The sequence below is a fragment of the Sapajus apella genome, unplaced genomic scaffold (assembly GCF_009761245.1).
Source record: "Sapajus apella isolate SASKATOON/1434 unplaced genomic scaffold, GSC_monkey_1.0 scaffold2, whole genome shotgun sequence".
NCBI lineage: Eukaryota > Metazoa > Chordata > Mammalia > Primates > Cebidae > Sapajus > Sapajus apella.
This window is the reverse complement of record NW_022436942.1, coordinates 38,069,852-38,092,648: the sequence shown is the minus strand read 5'-3', so window position 1 is coordinate 38,092,648 and position 22,797 is coordinate 38,069,852. Positions and strand designations below refer to the sequence as shown.

General features: G+C 31.3%; 1 protein-coding gene across 6 annotated transcripts in view; it reads right to left on the bottom strand.

Moving 5' to 3' along the window:
• SYT1 (synaptotagmin 1) overlaps window positions 1-22,797 on the bottom strand; it is a 566,059-nt gene that overhangs the window by 383,288 nt on the left and 159,974 nt on the right. For 4 of the 6 annotated variants that reach the window (XM_032296338.1, XM_032296345.1, XM_032296355.1 and 1 more), the window contains exon 3: window positions 8,314-8,379. The exons of the other annotated variants lie outside the window; for them this stretch is intronic. The gene's annotated coding sequence lies outside the window, so the exon portion shown is untranslated. The remainder of the gene's footprint in view (window positions 1-8,313; window positions 8,380-22,797) is intronic. 6 annotated transcript variants of the gene reach the window in all.

The window sequence follows — 22,797 nt, the reverse complement described above, 5'->3', positions numbered from 1 at the left end:
TTTCTTATATATTTCAGACTATTGAATAAGCATATAATATCACGTTGGGGGGGTCATATGAGTTAGAAACCAATGTATTTTGAGCATTTGTTTAGAGACATTTTCCGTAGTCTGAAACATTTTGTACAAATTCATAAACATAGGCTTTGCCAGGATCCCTTTGAAAGTGGAAAACAAAAACAATCACAGGATTAAGCAGTTCATATTAACCATAAGAAAAGGGGACATAAATTGCTCAAATGTAAAATGGAGCATATGCTGAACCAGATTTTTCATACTTAAGAATAGAAAAGAAATAAAATTGTCAGTATTTGTAATGATTCAATTCCAAGGAAAAGAGGAAAATGCTAAAATATTCATTATGAATTACTTTCTGCTGAAATAGGAATAGTTATTATTAAGATTGGGATATACTCATCTTTAGAGGCATAACAAGATTTTGTATTGAAAGGAGAAGTGGTGTTAGGATTGATAGCCTATGTCAGTATTATAAAGGGATTTTTATGGTGTTTGCAAAAGAATGACTCAACAAAGCCACTTAAAATGACAAATATGAAAATTTTCATCTGAAGATAATTAATTGAGATTTTAAAATAAGGAGAAACAAAGTATTCTGTATCATGAGGGGAAAAATGCAGCAAAATAAGCAACTTTGTTGACTGAGTTTTCTTTGGTAAAAGAATAATGATTTGATTTCAATTTCAGGCACCACATACAAAATTTTATTATTTTTTAAAGTGAGAGTTGCCATGTAATGGCATCAGACTGCCCTTAATTTTAAAATGGTGCATGTAATAACAGTGTCTGGGATGTAATTTATTTCTGGACATCTACTCAGCCTACAGTTTGGTTAGGTCTATTTTCTCTGGAGAAAATGGACCCCTTTGTGATTCCAAAGGAAATAGTTTCACGGTAAGATAGAAAGCATTTTTGCTACCCTTCACATCATAAGGTATACTGATTCATCCTACTTCTAGGGCCAGGAAGATTGCCAAAATGTCTCAAGCCTTACTCTTGACCTTTCAGAAAGGGAGTAATGCTACAAAGATGGTCTAATTTCTGTATTTGCTTTAAGGAGGAAGCAGCCTTCAAGGAGAGCGCTCATGGTGGACTCCTCCCAAAGTAAGCTTGCATCCTGCTCTATCAAATCCAAATTTTATCTTCTTTCCAAAATTTCCAACCAGATTTTTCTCCTTTTCTTCCTTCCTTCACACTTTCCCTTTCTCTTTATTCCAAGTATATTAATATATACAGTTATGTATCACTCAACGACAGGGATATATCCTGAGCAATGCATCATTAGGCAATTTTGCTGTTGTTGAACACCATAGCCTGTACTTATACTAACCTAGATGGTAGAGTCTACCTCACACCTAGGCTGTATGGTTTGGTCTACTGTTCCTGGGCTACAGATCTGTACATGTCACGGTACTGAATACTATAGCCAACTGTAACACAATGGCAAGTATTTGTGTATTCAAACATAGAAAAGACACAATAAAAATCTCATGTGATAATCTTAAGGGGTTACTGCTGTATAAGCAGTCCATCATTGTCTGAAATGTTGTTAGGTGGCACAACAATTTCAAATAAATGAATAAATTTCAAAGAAAAGAATGCCCTTTTGATATTACTAAGATGTTTTAAATAACAAATATAACAACATTAATTTTTACTTGTTACTATATTAATTTCCATAATAAGCAGTTAATAAATGTTATTATTCTCATATGAAACCTATAAAATAGCAGTCTTTACCATTTTTATAAATGAGGATATTGAAGCAGCTTATTTTGTCTTCCTGCAGACACAAGGTAACAAGTGGCAGAAATAGCACTTGAACACAGCTTTTTTATCCAGTGCAAACATTCTTAATTACAAAAGAGAATAATGCAACCCAAAGCAATACCCTGATGTAGACAAGTAAAAAAATTATTATGTTATAGCATATCAAAACTAATAATTTGTAGCTAAATCGTTTGGTTTAAATTCTTATTAACTTTGGACTTAACATGATTTCTTTAAAACTGGAAATGCTGGTTTTAAATAATTTCCACTTTATCTCTTTTAGCTATAAAATTTATATATCAGCTATGAAAGATGATAATGTTTTTCAGAATAGAATAAAGACTAACATCAATGAGAGCTTTCAAGTCAAAGATTAATAAGAAGTTTTAGAAACAATGGACTGAATTCTATCAACTAATTATAATAGCCAACTTGAATACAGTATCTACTATTAACAAGACACTGTTATATAAACAAAGACATTGCATATATTTGACTCATTTGACTATCACAATTACTCAATGGAGAAATCAAAACACATAGAGGTCTACAAAATTGTCCTGCATCCCATAGTGAATAAGTGGTGGAGCTAGCATTTGAATATAGAGAATTTCCAAAGCCAGTACTATGCTGTAATAAGATTCTAATAGACTTCTTTATTAGTGTGATAAAAAATACTATAAATTATGAAATATGGTTTAGCTTTATCATGAATAATGATGATTGTGGGAAACGTATTTTACTCAATATTCAAGGAAAGTGACAAAACATCGAATAATTTGACAAATAAAAACATAATCTGATCATGGTTAATCAGATGAGTAGCTTGAATAGAAAATCTATGACTATAAGTCAATAGAACTGTTATTCTCTTTATGAAGCAAGCTTTCCTATATTTATAATTACTCAAAATATAAACTACTTGGTGACAGAGACTATGCTTTGTTTATTCCTATATTTAAAACACCTGTAACTATGTATACAGTGGCTGATCAATAGCAGCTGTTGAATAAAGAATGAAGGATAAAGGAATAAATTTCCAAAGTTGTACCAAAGTGTTTAAAGAGAACAAATCCAGATAATGTAGTATGAATAAAAATCTAAGTGTTTATGGTGAATATCCATTGTATCATTATTTAAAAACAAAATAAATATTGTTTTTCCCCTTTAGGTGAATTTTTATACTTATGGTTATAATCCATTTTGATTTTGATTCTACTTTTCCTGTCAAAAGAGTGCTGTCTTTAATAATTAAATTCTCCTACCATGGTTTATTTTTAGCATCTGAAGGACAAATATGCATGATGCAATCTAATATTCATTAATGATAAGTAGTAAAGAAAAGTAACATGCGCACATTATTTTGCATAGACACTCATATAGGAGGATGAAATATGCCTTATTTTCACTAGTTACCCCTGTTTAGTTGAATCCTAACTTGAAAAGGGAAAAATAGACAGATCTGAGTTTAAATGGTAACTCTGCTGCATACTAAGTAGGCTAACTTTATAAAGCTTTCAATCGCATTTTTATCATATGTAAAACCATTAATAACATCAGAAGAGTTCTTTGAATAATTAAATGAAATTTAGTTCAATGCCTACTAAACACCTGACTTAAAATGAGAGCCCAATAAATGCTTCCTTTCCTTTCCCAACTCCCTTCCTTCTATATATGAACTCTCTTAGGCTTATGTGTGAGAACACTGATGGGGATCAAAGATACATTCTAAATTCAAGAAAAAGAGAATTTATTTTCCGGATGATCATTATTGCCTAAATCAAAAATCAACCAACAACTTTGGTTTTTTTTAGAAACATCCCTTTATAAAATGATACATGGTGCTCCAAAAACAATTTAGGCAAATGTTCACAAAAAGAACTTCTTTTTATAATACTATAAGTTTTTATATAATAATGATTGTTTATTTAAAAATAAGTGTTTAATTATTATATGTAAATTTTGTTTTTAATTAAAAATAAACATATTTTATTAGTGATATATATTTTTAATAATTTTGTCAATATTATAAGATAATTTAATTTAACATTAATATGCATTATTTTACACATAAGAATTTATATAATATATATAAATATATATATATAAGAATTTTTAATTAAATACCACTATTGAGACCTCCATATATTTAATAGGATCTCAGAGAATCTTGGGAAGTATGGTGGGCAGACATCTTTCATTATCCAGATGAGAAAAGAGGGACTCATTGAGGTAACTGCTTATGTGTTGCTGATGGCAGGCTGCATGTATGTATTATTACCTATTATTATTACCCAGTAGTTTTTTTAACTGTGTAATCTTGAATGTCCTCACCTTCTCCTATGGATTCTCTGCACATGAATGCTTAATGTGCACATGTTATTTTTCTTTACTACTTATCATTAATAAATAGTAGGGGGAGATGGATTAAGCCAAGACTCAGATCACCGCTCTCCTTATGCATAAACAGTGGATATATATATATATATATATCTAAATATAAATAAATAAATCGATAACTATATACCTGAGCTCTCCTTATACATACATAGTGGATATATATACACACATATACATGTATATATATATATATATATGTTAAATAGTGGAGATATATAACCTTTATAAACATCATCCTAATAAAACTATATCAAAATACAATTTTAGGCTACTAGACATTAAACAATAATTTACATAAATTTTCACCAACATTTTGGTTGAAGAAAGATTAAATTTGGAGAAGAGTTTTTTTTTTTTAACAGTTCAGACACATTCATATTTTAATAACCGCACTTTCAGTCAATATGGCAGATAGAAAAAAATGGTGGATGGTTAACAGATTTTATTCTCAGTTCTATCACTAGGTATAAGAGCTTAGGCAAATGACCTAGCAGGCCATATATAAATGAGAATATTAGAGGAGGTAACCTCTATAAAATAAAAATATTAGATAGGTGACTTCTAAATTTTCTCCTAGCTTTATGCCACTGTTACACACACTCAAAGGCTTATACTTTTTAATTGCAGGGTGTTATTATTCTAATATGGAAATATTGACTAAGTAAAACTTGTCAGGAGCATTTGCAGGTAAGATTTGGGGTATTTGCAGATAATATTTATTTTCTAATGAGCCACAAGGTGTTTTATTGGTTAAAATCTGCTTTTCATAAGAAATACTCTTACTGAAAACTTTTTGCTATATTTGGTTTTCCAGGAAAGCTAGGTTGTTAATAATTGTCACACTTTGAGTTAGTGTATCAACTCCCAGTTGTATTAAAGAGGATTGGGGAGTCTGGAATAATATGAATAGTTTCCAAAAAAGGATGTCTGAGCATCTGAAGGTTTTTTTTTAAACACATCCTCTTTATTATTACTATCTGGTGTAATTAGAGTTTATAGGGAGCAGACTATGAAGTTCTTGAAAGTACTACTGAGCTTCAGTAATCAAGAGAAAAATGACTCTAGTTGACACTTGAACAACATGGGTTGGAACTATGCAGGTCCACTTAGCCACAGGTTTTCTTCTGCCTCTGCCACTGCTGAGACAGTAAAACCAATCCCTCCTCTTCCTTGTCCTCCTCAGCCTAGTTAATGTGAAAACAAGGATAGAGGCCTTTATGATGATCCATTTCCACTTAATGACTAGTAAAAACATTTTCTCTTTCTTATGATTTTTTTAGTAATATTTTCTTAACTTTTCTCACTTTACTGTTAAAAATACAGTATATAATACACATAAAATACAAAATATAAGTTAATCAACTATGTTATTGGTAACCTCCATTGATAACTACTATTAGTAGTTCTGGGAGAGTTAAAAGTTAGGCGTGGTATTTTAGGACTTCGTGGGAGTTGGTTTCAAGGGTTAGCTGTATTTTAGAATTTACTTTCCAATGGTCTTTTATTCTTCTATTCTTATAAGAATGCATCTTATATTTTTATCTTTTATCTTATATTTCTTATCTTTCTTAAGCACCAAAACCTTTTGTGAGCAATAAATGCAATGTGCTCTTAATTAGTAACAGTATAGTAATATTTTAATCAATTATCAACTTGTTCTTAAGCTATGGATTTAAAAGCAAAATTGTAAGAGGTTTGTAGAGATTTCCTATGCTAAAAATCTTTCATTTATAAAGTTTGGTTCAAATACAATTCATAAAACTCATTCATAGGCTAGCAACACATGCACAGTCTATAGATAAAATGTAGTCACTGTATTATCTATTATATTCATCTGATATCATGTTTTATTCCATGTATTGTCTAACACTAACTCATGAACTCCTTAGTGGTTAAGACATATTAAGAACTCTTATATTTTGACAATTTCATTTAATTCAGAGTATTCCTTTTCCTAAATATCTGATAAAATATTTAAAGAATAAATTATATTTTTATTACATGAGGTTGAATTGAGTCATTTTTCTTTGCATGCAATTTATGAGTGATTTAGCATATACTTATTAATAGGTAATTAAAATCTGAGATGAAAAACTGCTTCAAACTATATAAAAATTCATCAAAAAGAGGCATGATTTCTTCTTTAGAAACATGTATGTTATTTTTTTTATGTATTACTCCAAATGAACAGAGTATCTCATTACTTGAATGACAACTCTCCTATGTATGCTATGCTAAATTCTATTTCAATACAATTGTGAAAATTGCAGTTCCAACCAAATAACTTACATAGGACAAACCTGAACCATAGACCAAATAACTTATACATAAATCAGAGTAGAGAAGGAGGCATCGATGATTGTTTTCACATGAAAGTATACTCAGAGGGCAGAGAAATTGTAAGGGAGTGAAGTAGATATTATTTAGTTCTTGTATAAAGAGCTTATAACAAATATGTCTGGTCCTGTCATTTAAAAAACTTCAACCATTTTCCGATGAATATTGCACAGAATTTAAATTATGTTTAAAAACTGAAATACATACATAAAAACAAAACTTTAAAACTGTCTAGTCTTTTAGGTGTTGAAAAATGTTTATTTTGGCTGAATGATTTCATTGACTATGTTAGGTTATTAAGATGATAAAAAATTTCTATGTCAAAAAGAAATTTCTCTCTTATTTGGTATCTTGTAACTCAGATTTTCAGAGTTTAAAAAATTATTATATATGACAGAAAAATCTGATTATTAAATTATCCTTGTACCCAGAATGACGTAAAAATGCCTATAACCTGCTCTGAAAACTCAAACGTTCATACATTTGGAGTTAATTGTTTAAGTCAAAGCACAGTTTTTAAAAGTGTGAACATTTCAAATTACAAATTTTTTAGATTTCAGATTTAAAATAAATGGCCATTCATAACTACACAAAAAGTAACTGGCAGAGTGCTTTGTGTGAAGTTGTAACATAATAATCTTCAGACAGGCAGGTAAAAGAAAAAAAATGTGTTCTCTCTGCCTGTCTTACAGAGGCAGAGAGAAATAAATAAATAAAATATATTTCAGATTCATTTCATTTATTTCATCATAATGATACTTAATTATACCTAATCATTCAAAATTAAGGTGTGACTTATGCATCAAAGTTCTTTGGGCCTAGAAAATTTTATTATTTAAGAATAACTTGTATATGCTCTACAAAAATTGTTTAGAAATTTCTACTTTTTATATCAAACAATGTTCTTTCCATTTAACTTGATTCTATTTTGATATATTTTAATATAAAGTTTTCATTTTGTTAATTTATTATACTATGTTTTACTCTAATATTTGTTTCTAATTTTTGAGAACTGCATTTTCAAACTCAATGGTATTAAATGTGATACAACGTGGGCCATCAACATGGATTTTGCTTTTCTATCTTTATGTTATTATTCTTAATATTCACATATGCAAAATGTAAAATTGCCTGCATCTTGAAATTTTTATAATTTCACCAATTTTATCATAAAGGTTGACACCAACATGTACTTAACTTTGCTTAGTGAAAACATATTTTGGAAAACTATTATCATTATCAAACAATAGCAAGGAAATACGTTTCTAGGAAATACATTTTTAGTTATGTTGTGAGATTAGAAACAAATGTACTAATGAGAATATGCTGCCGATTTTAAGCCTGCAGGTAGCTGCCTTTCTAAAATAATTCCAATTTAGTGATTATAAACAAACAATCACATCAATGCTATTTAAAATATTGTTTAAAATAAGTAAAAACTTTTTTTCACATATGGAGAAAATGAGGCACTTTGATTACAACTAGCTTATTACTGTTTTCTTCTTTAGAATTTAAGATGATACTATGCTAGCCAAAAGAAATGATAGAGTCACCATAAACATTTTCTGCCCCATAAATGTATCACAAAGATTACCTTGTCCTCTTATTTAAGAGGATTATAGGACAAATGATTTTCAGTTTACTCCAGTAAATTGAGAGACAGCTCAACTTGCTTACTCTGCTAATTTATTATCTTAGAAGATAGAAAGGTTAGTATTTCTATAAAAGACATTTATAAGCTCTAATTTTAGAGGTTTATTATCATCATTGTGTCATTAAAGTACTTACTGTTATATTAGGAATTCTGGAGTATGTTTTTCTTTGTGCTCTTTCTTTCAGAATTATTTTGTTTTTCTAAAAGGAAAACAATATATACAAAGGTTATTTGACTACACATAGTTCAGTATTATTTCAGATTGTCATACATATGTTAATTTTATTATTTAATATTTTTACTTAAAATCTTACTGTATATTCCAATAAAAATGTCATGTATACCCATATTTGGTATATATAGTATAATACATGTGGGTTGGATTTTAAAGTTGTTTGATAAGCTAGAGATCAGGAGTCTGTGGATAGTTTATATACTGATTTGTGAAAAGTCAATTATGCTTTCTATATTGCTTTAAATTGAAATTAGAATAACACTAATCTAGGCAGATATTATTAGAGAATATTACATTCATTAAAGTAAATCACATGATTCTTAGTCAAGTAAATGTCTAGTATTGTCTCGAGTATCAATATAATTATTACAAATCAAACTTGTATAGCCCATGTTACTTTTAAATTTTATATTTTTCACTGATATTAGAAATACTTCAATATGTTATTCATATTTGCCTATTTTAAAAATCTAATCAATGTTTAGATATAACCTACTAACTATTCTAGTACATAGGATAAACATACATGTATTTAAATATACATATGTTTATACACATTAATATATAGATATGTGTACACACACACACACACACACACACTCACACACACACAAATATGTTTATATTAGAAGCCCATCAGGGATTAGGAGAAAAATAATTGTACATCATTGCATAAAAAAGATCAACTTTCAGTTTAAAGAGTGAAAAAAATTAAATCCTCAAGAGGCAAGATTAAGAATTGCTTTAATGTAATAAAGATATCAGGAATTTCTGATTTGGTTTGACATGTTTACAACTCATAAATGAAAATTTCCATGGTTCTAGAGACAAGTACCTTTTCATGTAAGTTCTCATCATTTTTAGTCTTCAAAAAATTTAGGTATCATGAAAATGAGGAAAGAATAAAATATTTAAAATAGGTTTTATAATAGGTATGTTATTCTGTTCTTAAGAGCTCTCAAGGCATCTATTTTCAACAGAATTACAAAAATATTTTAACGTCAGCTCTAGCTGTTGGCTGACATAGCTACTCAGCAGAAAAGATCTGAAGTGACAGCTGTATTTCCAAAGCCGCATTTACTGCATCTGTTCAACACTTAAATCTTCCAGGTCTGCTTTTCCTTTATTCCTGCTTGAAACTCAACTGTTTCCCAGTAAAATCCATTAGGAAGAGCAATGTTAAAATGCACTTAAATTGGCCTGACTGCCTCTTAAAGCATGACTTTGAGCCACAATCAATTTTAGATATGCTTTGTATAGCTTTAGTATACTGACATTTCTTTTTTATTAAAACAAAAACTACAGCAAGATTCTGTGGACACACACATTAAGGTAAATAGAGTGACACAGAGCTTTTTACAAGAAATATGGGGGAAAACCCTGTTAAGGATGACAAGGACATTCTATTTAAAAATAAGAGAATACTTGACACTACCTACATTGTACATTATTACTTGCCAAGGGCCAGGCTTCCCAAAGAGACGAAGTGAAAGGATTAAACAGTTTTTATGACTTATGAGCCATCTGTAAGGATTTGATTTCATTTTGGTTGTGCATGCATATCTATCACAAGGATGAATGGGCAAACTTGTTCTACTGTAGGGGACAAACAACTATTTTATTCTTAATCTATGCTCTGAATATGGATGTGCACAGCATTTTTCTGGTAGCTAATTTCTGTCTTTTGCATGTATAAACGCTTTCTCTTTATTTTAGAGAAAAAGTGAATGTAGCACAGCATTATTTTGCAACTTCCATCATCTCTCTGACTTTTTGGTAATGTAATTGTTATTAACTGACTCCGATAATTTTCTCGTATTAAGGCTTGATACTTTTAGGTTTTTGTACAATACTTTTAAAAGAACATTAATCTCTATATGTTTTTTCACAAAATATTATATACATTCATAGTTGGTAAGGCTGATGACATTTTAGTATTTTTTTAATCCAGTTTTAGAAGCAGGATAAAACACGACATGGAGAAAAAATATCTGAGACTTAGGGATTATTATTGCTTTGACAGGGGCTAGAAAGCAAACTGCTCATACCCCGTAGCATTAACCATAGTCTATTTACAGAATTAAGCAAAACGCTGTATGATTTAGGAATTATAAATATACAAATAATTTTTATGGCATTTTGGGGGAGGAAGACAACTATTTATATTCATTTTAGTGTTGGACATTCAAAAGTGCATAGCTGTAAGTTTTTAAAAAGAGGACTTAATTTCAAGAATGACAAGTAACACATATTTACATCCAGGTTTTGCTTTTAAATATAGCAAGCATTTATTTTGGGGAAAATACTGATTTTAATTAAGACTTCAGTAGCATAGCACTGAGCTAAATATTTATTTAGGATTGGTTTTAAATAATGCATTGTGAACCCTTGTTTCATGGCTACTTATAAACACTATCCCTTTAACCCATAATGGACTAGAATGGCAATCCTAAGGTTTATATTTCAAAACTGTAAGATATTAATAAACTCAGAGTTTTCTGTCTTAGACCCTCTCCCACTGAAATGCCAAAACTCGTGGTTAGAAAATAGTTACAAGGTTGATGTGCACAGATATCCTTAGCACAGATGTCACTAATCCTAGGGGATCTTGTTACGTATCTTTTGGCTTAAATTCTTATTCTTGGAACAGCAGTCAGCAAGCAGGGATTATTTTTAAAAGGACACTGTCCAGATCATTACTGTGAATGTAAGCTTTTCAATACAAAAATAAAGTACTGTATGGCAATTAAATTCACTGCATGATTCTAGATTAGATCCTGGACCAGGGGGGAATAAAACAATTAGCTGTTAAGAACATTATTCGGACAGTAGAAGAAATTTGAATATAGAGTGTGATTTAGATAATAATATTATTTTAAAGATAAATTACCTGTATTGGACAACTGTTCTGTGTAATGTAAGAAAATGTCCTGTTCTTAGGAATATACTGAAATATACTTTTAAGTATTTAAGATAGGGCATACCATTTCTCCAACTTATTCTCAAATGATTAAAAAAATTTTTTTGAACTCTCTCTTTTATATATATATACACACACATCTATACATATAAATTATATATTATATATAAAATTACATATATAATATATAATTATATACAATTTATTCATATATTCATATATAGAGAGAATAAAGAGCATATATAGAGAGAATAATGGCATATGATAACCTGTACTATCCTTGTAGTTTCTTGTAAGAGTTTAAAATTGTAGAGAAAGAAACATTACCAAAAAAAAAGACCATATAACTACCCTTTAAAAATATTAAACAAAAATAAAATGCCATTTTCATTATCAATACTGTATTACACAAAACTGTGGCTATTTTAGTTTGTTCATTAAGCACAACATTATCTGATTGTGTCTACAGCTGTAAAAGATAATAATGTTTGTCTGAATAACTACTGAAGAGTATTAGGCAGTGAAAGAAAAGGAAATCATCAAGTCATAGAGTAAACAAAGAAATGTTCTGTAGTTACAGGTAACCACTGGAAGTACCTGTGGTGCTGCTGGTAGGAACAGTATAGAAGGCAATGGTACAGAATGTGGACTTTCTTGAAAATAAAGGTAGAATTCCAAAGGATTGTACCTCCTACTTAGAGCAGAAGAATTTTTCTATTTTTTCTCTTTTGTGTCTAACCATTGACAACCATTTAAAAGGCATAAGTCTACAAGCCTGCTCTTGTTATGATAGAAGCAAATATTTACCAACAAAGAATTTAAAAAGGGAGAGGGGGCAGAGATGAAGGAACTACTCATTTTTCTGTTGTGATACTTTATTATACAAGTCAATAAATATGAAAACATCTGTTGGCAGCCAGAGTTACAACAATCACATATTGGGTTCAATCATGTTTAACATTTCATTATACTCAAAATAATTATTTTAGAAAGGGGGGATGATAATGAGGCAGGATGGCACTAAGTCAGGAGAGCCAGTATGTACCTTGAAAAACAAAAAAGGATGTGAACTAATTAAGTGAGAAGCTTAGGGAAGTTAATTGGGACTAAGTGAAGATAAGGGCACTATCAAAGCATGAAAAAACAAAATTATTTACCAAAAGGTATAGCAGAAAGTCACACTGAGCACGTCTAACAGAACTTTGCAGAAATATGACCATCAGGAGCAGAACTGTGCCTAGGGGTGGGCTTTGGTTGGCCTCCAGTCCCTAGAATGGTGCCTGTCACATAAATAAATGTTTCTTCAGTGAATAAGGTTACATAATGACACAAGTAAAATTCTGTATCTTATAATCCTATTTCTGACTCTGCCTCTATTCAGTCTGTAACCTTAGGCAAATCACTTCATCTATTTTGACCTTGATTTCATTAGCTGTGAAATGAGAGAGTGGGAAAAGGTGATCCTCCAAGGTGACTTCTAGCTCTAAATATTTCTGTACACAGGTCCACTTATTAAAATGGACCATTGTGAACACTCTCATGAAACAGAATAGCCTGATATGAGTTATATAAAGAGATATGAGAAAAAATAGAAAATATGAATAAAGGATCAATGCACTGATTCAAATAATGAAAAATAAGTACCACTGAAAGAGACTTTAATTTAAAAGTGAGAATGCAAAAGGTAATTTATGGTTTTTGTATGCGGTGAAGTGACATTCACATGTACTATTGATACAAGTATGCATATGTAGAAATCTTTATCTGTTCTTTTTATTACAGACTGACACCACACAGTTCTTGCTTCCACATTTAGCATCCCCAAGTGAAGAGAAATGAAGAGTGTTCAAAAGATGCTACAGAATGGTAGGAGTTTATGTAAACATTCTTTTACTACAAGGTCATAGATTGAGACTGTCTATTGAAGAGGAGAGAAAGCTGAAGAAATTCTTAGCTTCTATATTTAATTCCATGAAGAGCTAATTCAGTACCCATCTGGCAATTGCTGACACCACCATAAAGCCTTCCATACCAACAGTGGCTTCCTCAGGTGTTTTCTTTCCTATAAGCCTGTCAGGTACTTACATTCTGTAACATAAAATTCAGCACATATTTATACATGATCTCTCTATTTCCTCAGTTTCATCAATGCTGGTTTTGTTGTGACAACCAGAGGAGGCCATTCACTATATATTTGTGTTTCCACTTTATTGTACTTAAAATGAGTAGATGCTAAATAAACTCTCATCAACGAATGAAGATGAGCAGAAGATACTCTGAGCATAAAAACTGGACAGGAATGTTGATTGGCAGCTGCCAAAGATGACTTCTGAGGCATGAAGACTGGATGGTGACCCTGGACTTCTGTGATGCCTCTACCTTTTTTTTTTTTCCCTCAATGTCATATTCTCTTAGGTATTTGCGGAAAGAGAGGCCAGGACATTTATCATAAGAGGTTCAAAGGTATATAGTTCTTTAATGAGAAAGGTCTATTTAAAAAGCTTTAAAAGCATCTGAAGCTATGGCTTCAAGTTCTTGTCATATGAGTCTACAGGGGTGAGCAAGAGTCATTTTCTCAGCATTATCAAAACAGCAGAATGTCTCTTACGATTCTGTGTACAAATCAAGACCACCATGGCAATATTCCTGACAGAAAGCTGGCAGGGCAGTGATGGCAGAATGGGTGGCGATGTGGGCAGGAAGTGGTGGGCAAATGAAGGGGGCTACAGAAGAGGAGGAAGACACAAGGGAAAGAGAATGCAAAGGAATTGGTTCATTTCTAGAAGTTATTGATATCTACACAGATTCCGATGCCCCAACAGTTAGAGACTGGAGAATATTGAGATAAAACAGATACATAATTTTGGCTTTATGAAAAGGAGAAGCCAACTAAAAATCTTTACAAAGTGCTCGAGGGTAGCTGCCTAGACTCAGCACATTTCCTAAGAGGATGGAGGATGTTGGTGAAATGATAAACAATGAACATAAATTGACTCAGCTTTCCCAAATTTTGGGAAAGTGAGGCAGAGAGAATGGGGTAGCAATTACCTAATACATGCTGAAGGCTGAAGCAGAGAAAATGATGTATTTAAACCTTGGTTTGCTCCATATTCAAAGCCAGCACTGTGTCATTGAATAAGTAAGTGATATGTTGGGATTTGGCATGAGATTTTTATAGTTCTGAGCTGATTAGCAGCTCTTCGGGTGCTTTGCTATATTTGAGTTTAGCTCAGCACCATACCCTGTGATGACAACGGTGGGAAGGACAAAAATTACAGCTTAGGGGAAGTGGTCTTTGGTTTCCACTGTTGAACATCAATGTAGAGAACAACTGTAGAAATAAAATAAGAATAATCAACTTCTCATGCTAAATTACTCTAAAGACACCATCTTATTTATCCCTGTCTTTAAGACACCAGCTTACAGGTATATCAAAAGGGCATATGTCAATTAAAAATAGAATAAAACTTTTTTAAAAGGCATCAGATTATAAACAACAATACAGCTTGTTTCACAGATATCCTGGACCTTTATATTCACATGAAAATTGCCCTTTACAGAGATTCATTGGAGGAGGCTCTATGCCTATTTACAGAGAAGCAGCACAGTTTAAAAAAATTATAACTGCTATTTAATAAGCTGCATTCAGCAGATTGCATTTGTTTATCATATTCAGATTCACAAGGAAATGGTGCAGTAGGCATTAAGTATCTCTATTTACATATGAACAAACTCAATTCATAACTTCTTTGGAGTTAATAAGTAGTAGAGCTGGGATCTAAATTCAGTTCTGTCTGTATCCAAACCCTATTTTTCTCTTGTATAAAAGTCTCTGAAGTGCTGGAATGGACTTTGAAAGAGTAGGAAATGTATTTTCTAGACATTCCTTACCACTTATTAGATATATTATCTTCATATTAATATGTTTACTTCATCTTAATTTCTTCATGTGTAAAATGGGGAGAAAGCAATATTTACCCAAAGGAAAGAGACTAGATTTGCTAATTTATTGAGGCATCTTAGATTTCTGAAAATCATGTATCTAATCTTAAAGGAAAAAAAGCCTTAAAGCAAAAAGCCTTTCCAAAGAATTTTCAAGATACTAACATCTTTAAATTGATCAGTTTTCCTGGGGCTTTTGCCTGAACAGCATAATTCTTATGTTAAATAAAAAATTTCAAAACCAACACGACAGCTTCATCTACATATGATGATTTTACATTGTGGGCTTGCTTTCAGGATAAATTTACAAGAAGTACAAAACGTTTGTCATACTACTTTTAACTCCATAACATCTATTTCTACATAGTTCACATAGAATTACATTAGGCAGAAGATAAAACCACATGGCTATGGAGGTCTAGAGATATGTTTTATCTTAATTATAGTCCATAGAATATGAGTGGAAATCTAAGTACTAGAGAGATGAGTGAGATACATTACATGGAGACTTGAAATCACAAAAGACCACATTAACCCGAATAGTCACAATCCTTTTAAATAGACAGCATTTATTTAATTCTAAAAGCCCTACAAGTAAACTTTAAAAAATTTACTTTAGCAGCTAAAACACGTTTTAAAAGCTAGTTCTTAGACTTAGAAGTTCAGAAGCTGGAGTACTTGTGAAGCCATGATTTCACAATATTAGACTCTAGATACCCTCAATGGATGAAAACATACTGATAAACAGAAAAGACCAAAGGTAGGAGGGGATGCAAGAAAGAAGCTCGCCAAAAGTAAGAACCAACCACCTAATTCTGATCAAATTATTCTTTAACGTTAAAATGAGCATAAATGCAATTCTATGAAATTCTAAATCAATGATTTAGTCTGAGGAGAATTCAAGATGCTTTTAAAGTAACATAATTATATTTGAGAGAAATGGACAGCATTCAACAAATTACATGAGGAATGTATACTTAAGTCTTACTAAAGTTTTCACTAGAGGAAGCAATTGGGTACACTACAGTGAGAGATTTGGGGAAGAGTTCTATGCAATTTCACTTACAATTTTGACACTATTTGGTTTGAAGGAAACTCTCATTTCACCCATGAAATGATATAATGAATAGAATAACAGCAGATCAAGTGAAGCAATAACATGGACGAGCTGTTCTCTCAGCTTCCAATCTTTGATCTTTTAGGTGTCTAATGTAAATGACAACTAATTTTTATTGACAAAAGAATATATTCAAGATAAATATCAAATTAATTCCTTAGAACAGGCAAATTTCCGGGGAGGTACAACTCAAGGCAGATTATAAGGATCTGAATTTTTGGTCTTCTGATATAAAACTCAACTAAATTGACTGGGCTTCAATTTGAAATTAAATTCTTTTGGAGTTATATACTATAGCAAGTGATTTTTTGCTTTGTTTTTCAATGTCATCATTGTGGTATTTGCCATAGAATTCCTTAGCATTGTAATTTTCTCTTTTGTTATAGTTTAAGTTTATATTATTTTTGACAAGAAACTGACTATTACAATTACTTCATATCCTTGAAGTAGGGAATAATAAGAAAATAATCATATAATAATTCACTTTAACAGACTTTAATGGAATCTTGTAACACCATCTACCACATGTGGATTTTTAATTTTACTAACTATTGTAACAAGAACTAAAATGTCAACATAATGAAATCATTTAATGTGAACTGCATTAAGAGTAGCAAACTTGGTTGGCAGAGGTTGATGGGAAGCTCAGCCCTTCTAGCTGAATACAAATCACAGTATTATTGTGACAGTATTTGTCACAATAATACTGTGATTTGTATTCTCACTGTCAATATGCTGGAGTTAGCCCCCAGTGAAGCCAAAGTTCGATCTCTAAAACAGGCAAATATCAATAAATTTTTCAATGGTACTATTCCAGAAGTTGTGTGGTGTAAAAAATAGTACAAGATAAGGTCCCTGCCTATAAACCTCGTATCTGTATCATATGTCACATAATGCATGACACTGACATTTGTTTTTGTTATTGCTGTTTATGGCAATAGAAGCTCCCCAAGAAACCCTATCTAACTAATCTTTAGTTCACAGTACCTAGCACATTGCCTGGATTATACATAAAATGTTCTAAATAAATGTTTGTTGAACTAAAAGCATAAAGGACTTAATCAGTCCCCTTTCTTAACACAGCATCCTCTCACTCAGAATTTATCTTGCCAATCTGGTGGTACAGTTGAATCACGGAGCTACAATTACACTTAGGCTTGATACTAGCTATGCTCCTGATTTTTATGTAATCATGAAAAAACTTACTTGATTTCTATAAGATATTTAGTTATTATGTGGGACATAAAAGTAATTTTCAATTATCTCCCATGATATTTATGTATTTAGATTGATAACCTATATATTTTCATAAAGGCTTACATGCCAGCTTGCATAATTAAACATACTTTGTGACCATTAATAGAAAGAAAAAGGGGTACAGGAGATATTTTGCCATATGTGGGGCATATGTGCTAGACATTTCCATGATTAGGAATTCCAAAAGCAGATTATTATTATATCTTATTCTGTATCTCATTTATTCTCTTTCCCAGTCTGTTAATTACTATACCTCAAACCTTACTAACCTCCTGCCCATTAACTATGCCCTCATTCACTTTTCTTTTAAGTTCTATAGGGAAAAGCCAGGATTAATTCTGTGTTGTATTTAATTTGAATGTTACATAATAGGGTACTGACAAGAACTATCATCTTAACAGGGAGTAAGAGCTGAATGACTTGGTGATTTAGGGATATTCAAGCCACAAATATAAAATTCCCCTGCATTTTCTGACAAGCTATCACAGATTATTCACAAGCCTGACAATTCGTTTCTGTGTTGTACATTGTTCATGTTTCTTTATTGAAAAGAAGCAAAGCCAAGAAAATAACTTAACATGTAAGCCCTGATGAATACATTAGGCACAATTTACAACAACCTCAAATTTTATATTATTACTTAAAAGGGAAAATGAGAAGTACTTGCAGAAGGTATAAAATAACATTTGCATTTATTTAATGTACTAAGTCAGGAAAATGTTCTTATCATTTACTTTCTATGATAGAGTTTTAACGTGAGAGAAGTCAAATAATTGTGGCATTGATAGTTAATATCAATATAATCAATACTATTTTGATGATTATTTCAATTAGTATAGATTTTACTGAGCAGCTAATTTTAATAGATATTATTCATATAAACTATTTAAAAATATATTTATTATATATTTAAACATGTGCATTTTATTCCTTCTGGAATATATATAAATGAGTAGCTCCAAAAATTTAGATGGCAGTTGTTGGGAGTAAGTACACATTGGAGGTAAGAATTGAAGAATATTATACCTCTGGTGGAGATATGACATATTTCTGAGGAAAATTCAACCTATTTTATCTAAATGTAGTCATTATTTAAAGGCAACTAGGTATACTTCTAAGACAAAGTAGAGCTGATGGCATCATTCTACCCCTTCACTTAATTTAAACATAAAACTGTATAAAGAACTATTGTTTTTATTTTGGAATGGCCTCACTAAACTAATTGATGCAATTCACTTATATATTGGTTCAATATATTTTGCTGACAGAATATTTTGGGCAAAGAATTTTCATAAATGCTGTTTAAAATAGAAAAGTGAGAAATCTCAAGAAATTTCTGGCTTTAAGAATTTTTAATCCAGAAGATGGAGTGGGAAAGAGAGAGCTAAACCCAGTTATAACTCTACCCAAGGCAGACTATGATGAGTTTTCCATGCATACAAATGAAAGCTCAGTGGAACAGCAAAAGGCCTTATGGCATATGGTCCTTGAAGAGTGACCATTCTTTCTATGCGTTTTGATAGAAAAAAGTGTTTCAGTTATGAAGGAGCGAAGTTATAGAGGGAGAAAAGTACTGGGCACGTTTGGATTCTAGAAAGTAGGTTAGTGTGGCAGGAGATTAAAGTAAGTTTGGGAAGGAAAGAGAAAGAAGACTGGAAAAGGAGATTGGACCATATTGTAGACATCCTTATAATAAAGTTACAGAGGGCAACAAAGAGCAAATTCAGGTTTCTCATGATAGCAGCGATAAACTCAGATTAATATAGCCCGAGAATTTGGTAGCATTTATTTGATCAGGTAATGTTTTATTTAATGTTGTGCCACAATATTTGAATAAACTAAAATATTGTAAGGCAAAATTTAAAAAGTGAATTATGAATTATATAACATTTTTGTTTCTTTCATAGAAGTAAGTGTATTTAACACTGAAATTCATCACATGTTGAAGAGAAAACATGATTGACTTAAAATCACAAACTTTCACATAGTTTACTCTATATGGCACTGATGATCTGTATTAAAGGAGGAAAAGAAAGTGTGAATGATGAAGCAAGTCTGACATAAAAACTAATGTATTAGAATTTATACAATACTTGCTAGCAACATACAATTTAGTTTACTTTTCTGTCTACATTTGAGTAAAGAAAATCATTATCTTGATAATACAGTTGGTTACAAAATAATCTTTAATTGTAAAATGTCACTGTAAGATTTCTTAAAATATGATTTATTACAGCTATTACTAATAACTTATAATTACCATGTAACCTCCTATGTCCACACTTAGCATATCTACATAAATAAAATTTAATTCAAGGTTCATTAGCTAGAGAATAGCATTATATGCATGAAAAATATTTTAATTTCACTAATTTCACAAGCGATGCTAAATTAATCACCAAGTCAGAAATTGCAAATGTTTCAAATCCTTGTGGTTGGAAGAGGACAGAATGCATGCTCAGCTTCACATTTTATTTTCTGTGACCTTTCTGTTGCCTAGTTTTGAGAAACATTGAAAAAAATATATTTGCTTCAGCACTACAACTTTCCAGAATAGCTTTAATCACTTATTATTATTATTATTTTTTACTGATTTGTACAATATGGCACACCAGCACAGTGTGTGGATTAAAAATGAAAAGAAACAAAAGCAATTTATACTGTTGATGCTGATATATGGAGTAATTTTCTCAGGCTCTTTTCAGTGCAGTCTGCAAATGCATTAACAAAGGCTATAAAACAAAAAAAACCCTGCACTACCCATAGCACACAAGGGTGAGATATTGAATAGTTTGAAGGCACAATTGATAGCGGCATTAGTAGAAATTACCTAGGAACAAGAAAGTATCCTACTACCATGTAGGACTTCAAAAGCAAAAATATATCTTGTGCATATGTCTGCATAAGAGACTAATGCCCCCACCACTAGATATAGAAAAATGAAATATTTTTGTGACTACTGTTAACATAAAAGTCCTTTGAAATAATGCCCTTAGAAAATTCATTACTGTTATTATTCCACCTGGAATGGCAGGAGCCTCTACATACATTTTCTATATCTTGTCCCATTTCAGCTATTGTATTGCTCTTGAGACAAGGTCATGAGTAAAGGGCAGTTTTTACTTAAGGAATGGCATAACATCTTCACTCAGTTATACAATTATCATGCTTATATATTTCATTGCTTAGTGAATATAATTCATTCCTTCCCAATATCACATTCAGAAGAGTAAGCACATTTTAGACCAAAGTAAGACTATATTAACTCTTTATCAATTATACGTAAATGGCTAATACTGTTATTATTATTATTTTAATTTTGGGGGAGAAGGGATCATTTACATAGCCTCAAATTTTTGTTTATCCAACAAAGATGCATTGAGTCGAGGCCCACGGTGAATACTGGGACTTTACTCTCGCGGTGTTTACAGTCCCTGCAATGAATATGCAGGCTCTAATTTTCTCTACAGAAAAAACTTGGAATAGCACTTAGCTCTATCCATACTACTTTATTTCTGCGTTTTGAATTTTGAGCTTCTATAGTATTAGATTAGTCAGGAACACACATTATTCTGTAGCATTTACACTTAAAATTTTAGAACAGTAATTAAGTAATTTAAGCATACAGTAGTGTATGCTTAAAAACAAATTTTTATTGAAGTAAAGAAATATCTGATAAGGTTTGACAGGGTTAGTAGAATACAAATAATAAGTCAATAGACAGAAAATTTGAAGAGGCTTTCAATACACAGTACATGATTTTTCTGGTTTTTGAACACATGCATCATAGAAACACCTTTGAGATGACAAAATTAATCATGTGTTTTTACAACATTACTTGAACAAGCAAGTGATAATATCATCTTATGGATTTAGTCATATTCAGTATCCTCTTTTCCCCCCCTTATTCTGATCAAATGTGGATATCTTTATCAATCTATAATGACTGCATAAAGAAATAGACAAGTTGAAATGCATACAAGCTGGGAATGTATAAGGCGAACTCTCCATCTACAGCTGGCTATCAGATCATGAAAACTTGGCCAGTGGTTGATGTGAACTCTATGTCTGGTCTTTATCTGTTTAAAGCAAACTCAAGATAATTGGTGTGGTGGTATGCCTTTATATTGCTGCAGACAGAATGTATCTTAATAAAATTCTTTATTTGTGATTTTAAATAACTTATTTCTATTGATCCAAGTTAAACTATCCATAGAATATTATGTTTTAGTTTGACTTCTTCTGTGGAAAAAAATGAATTTTTTTAAGATCACAAATTGACTTCAAGTATGTATGGTTTTCACTTGCCTAAAAGCTGTTGGTTTTCAACCTGCCCAGTTCACTTATTCTACAGAGGGCTTGAAAAGTATACATATCTAAATAATATCTATATATTATTTGTTATATATAATAAAAAGTATACATATATATGCATTTACACTTTATTTTTTGATACCTTCTTAATGATAGACAGTTTTTCCTATGTTAAATATGATGAAGTCCTCACTTTTATGGACTCAATGAGAAAGCGAATCAATATAAATCTAGGTAGTAATCATGGCTATGAAGAAAAATATGGGCAGGTAAACCATAATGGAAGTAAGCAGGAGACAGGGAGGAGAGCCCATTTAAAGCAGGGTGGTCAGCAAAGGTATCTCTGGAAAAATATTTCAACAGAAACCAGAGTAAAGTAAGAAAAACATTCAGCTGAGGATACAGGTAAGCAACTTCCAGGTGGAGAGAGCTGAAGGCCCAATGACCTGAGGCAGCAGAGAGTTGTTTGTGTTCAAGAAATAGCAAGAACATCAATTCTCTAAATAAAGCAGAGTACATCCACAAGTGGGATGTACTGGATTGTTGGTAGTTCTATTTTCAATTTTTTTGAGGAACCTCCACACTGTTTTCTGTAATGGCTGTACCATTTGCATTTCTATCAACAGTGTACAGGATTCTCTTTTCTCCATACCCTTGCCAACCCTTGTTATTGCCTTTTTTTTTTCTTTAATAGAAGGCATCCTAGTAGGTGTGAGGTGATATCTCAATGTGGTTTTGAGAAATCCAATGGAAATGAAATTAGTATCTCAAAGATACATCCCCACTTCAATTCATCTTTCTTTCTTTCTTTCATCTTTCTTTCTTTCTTTCTT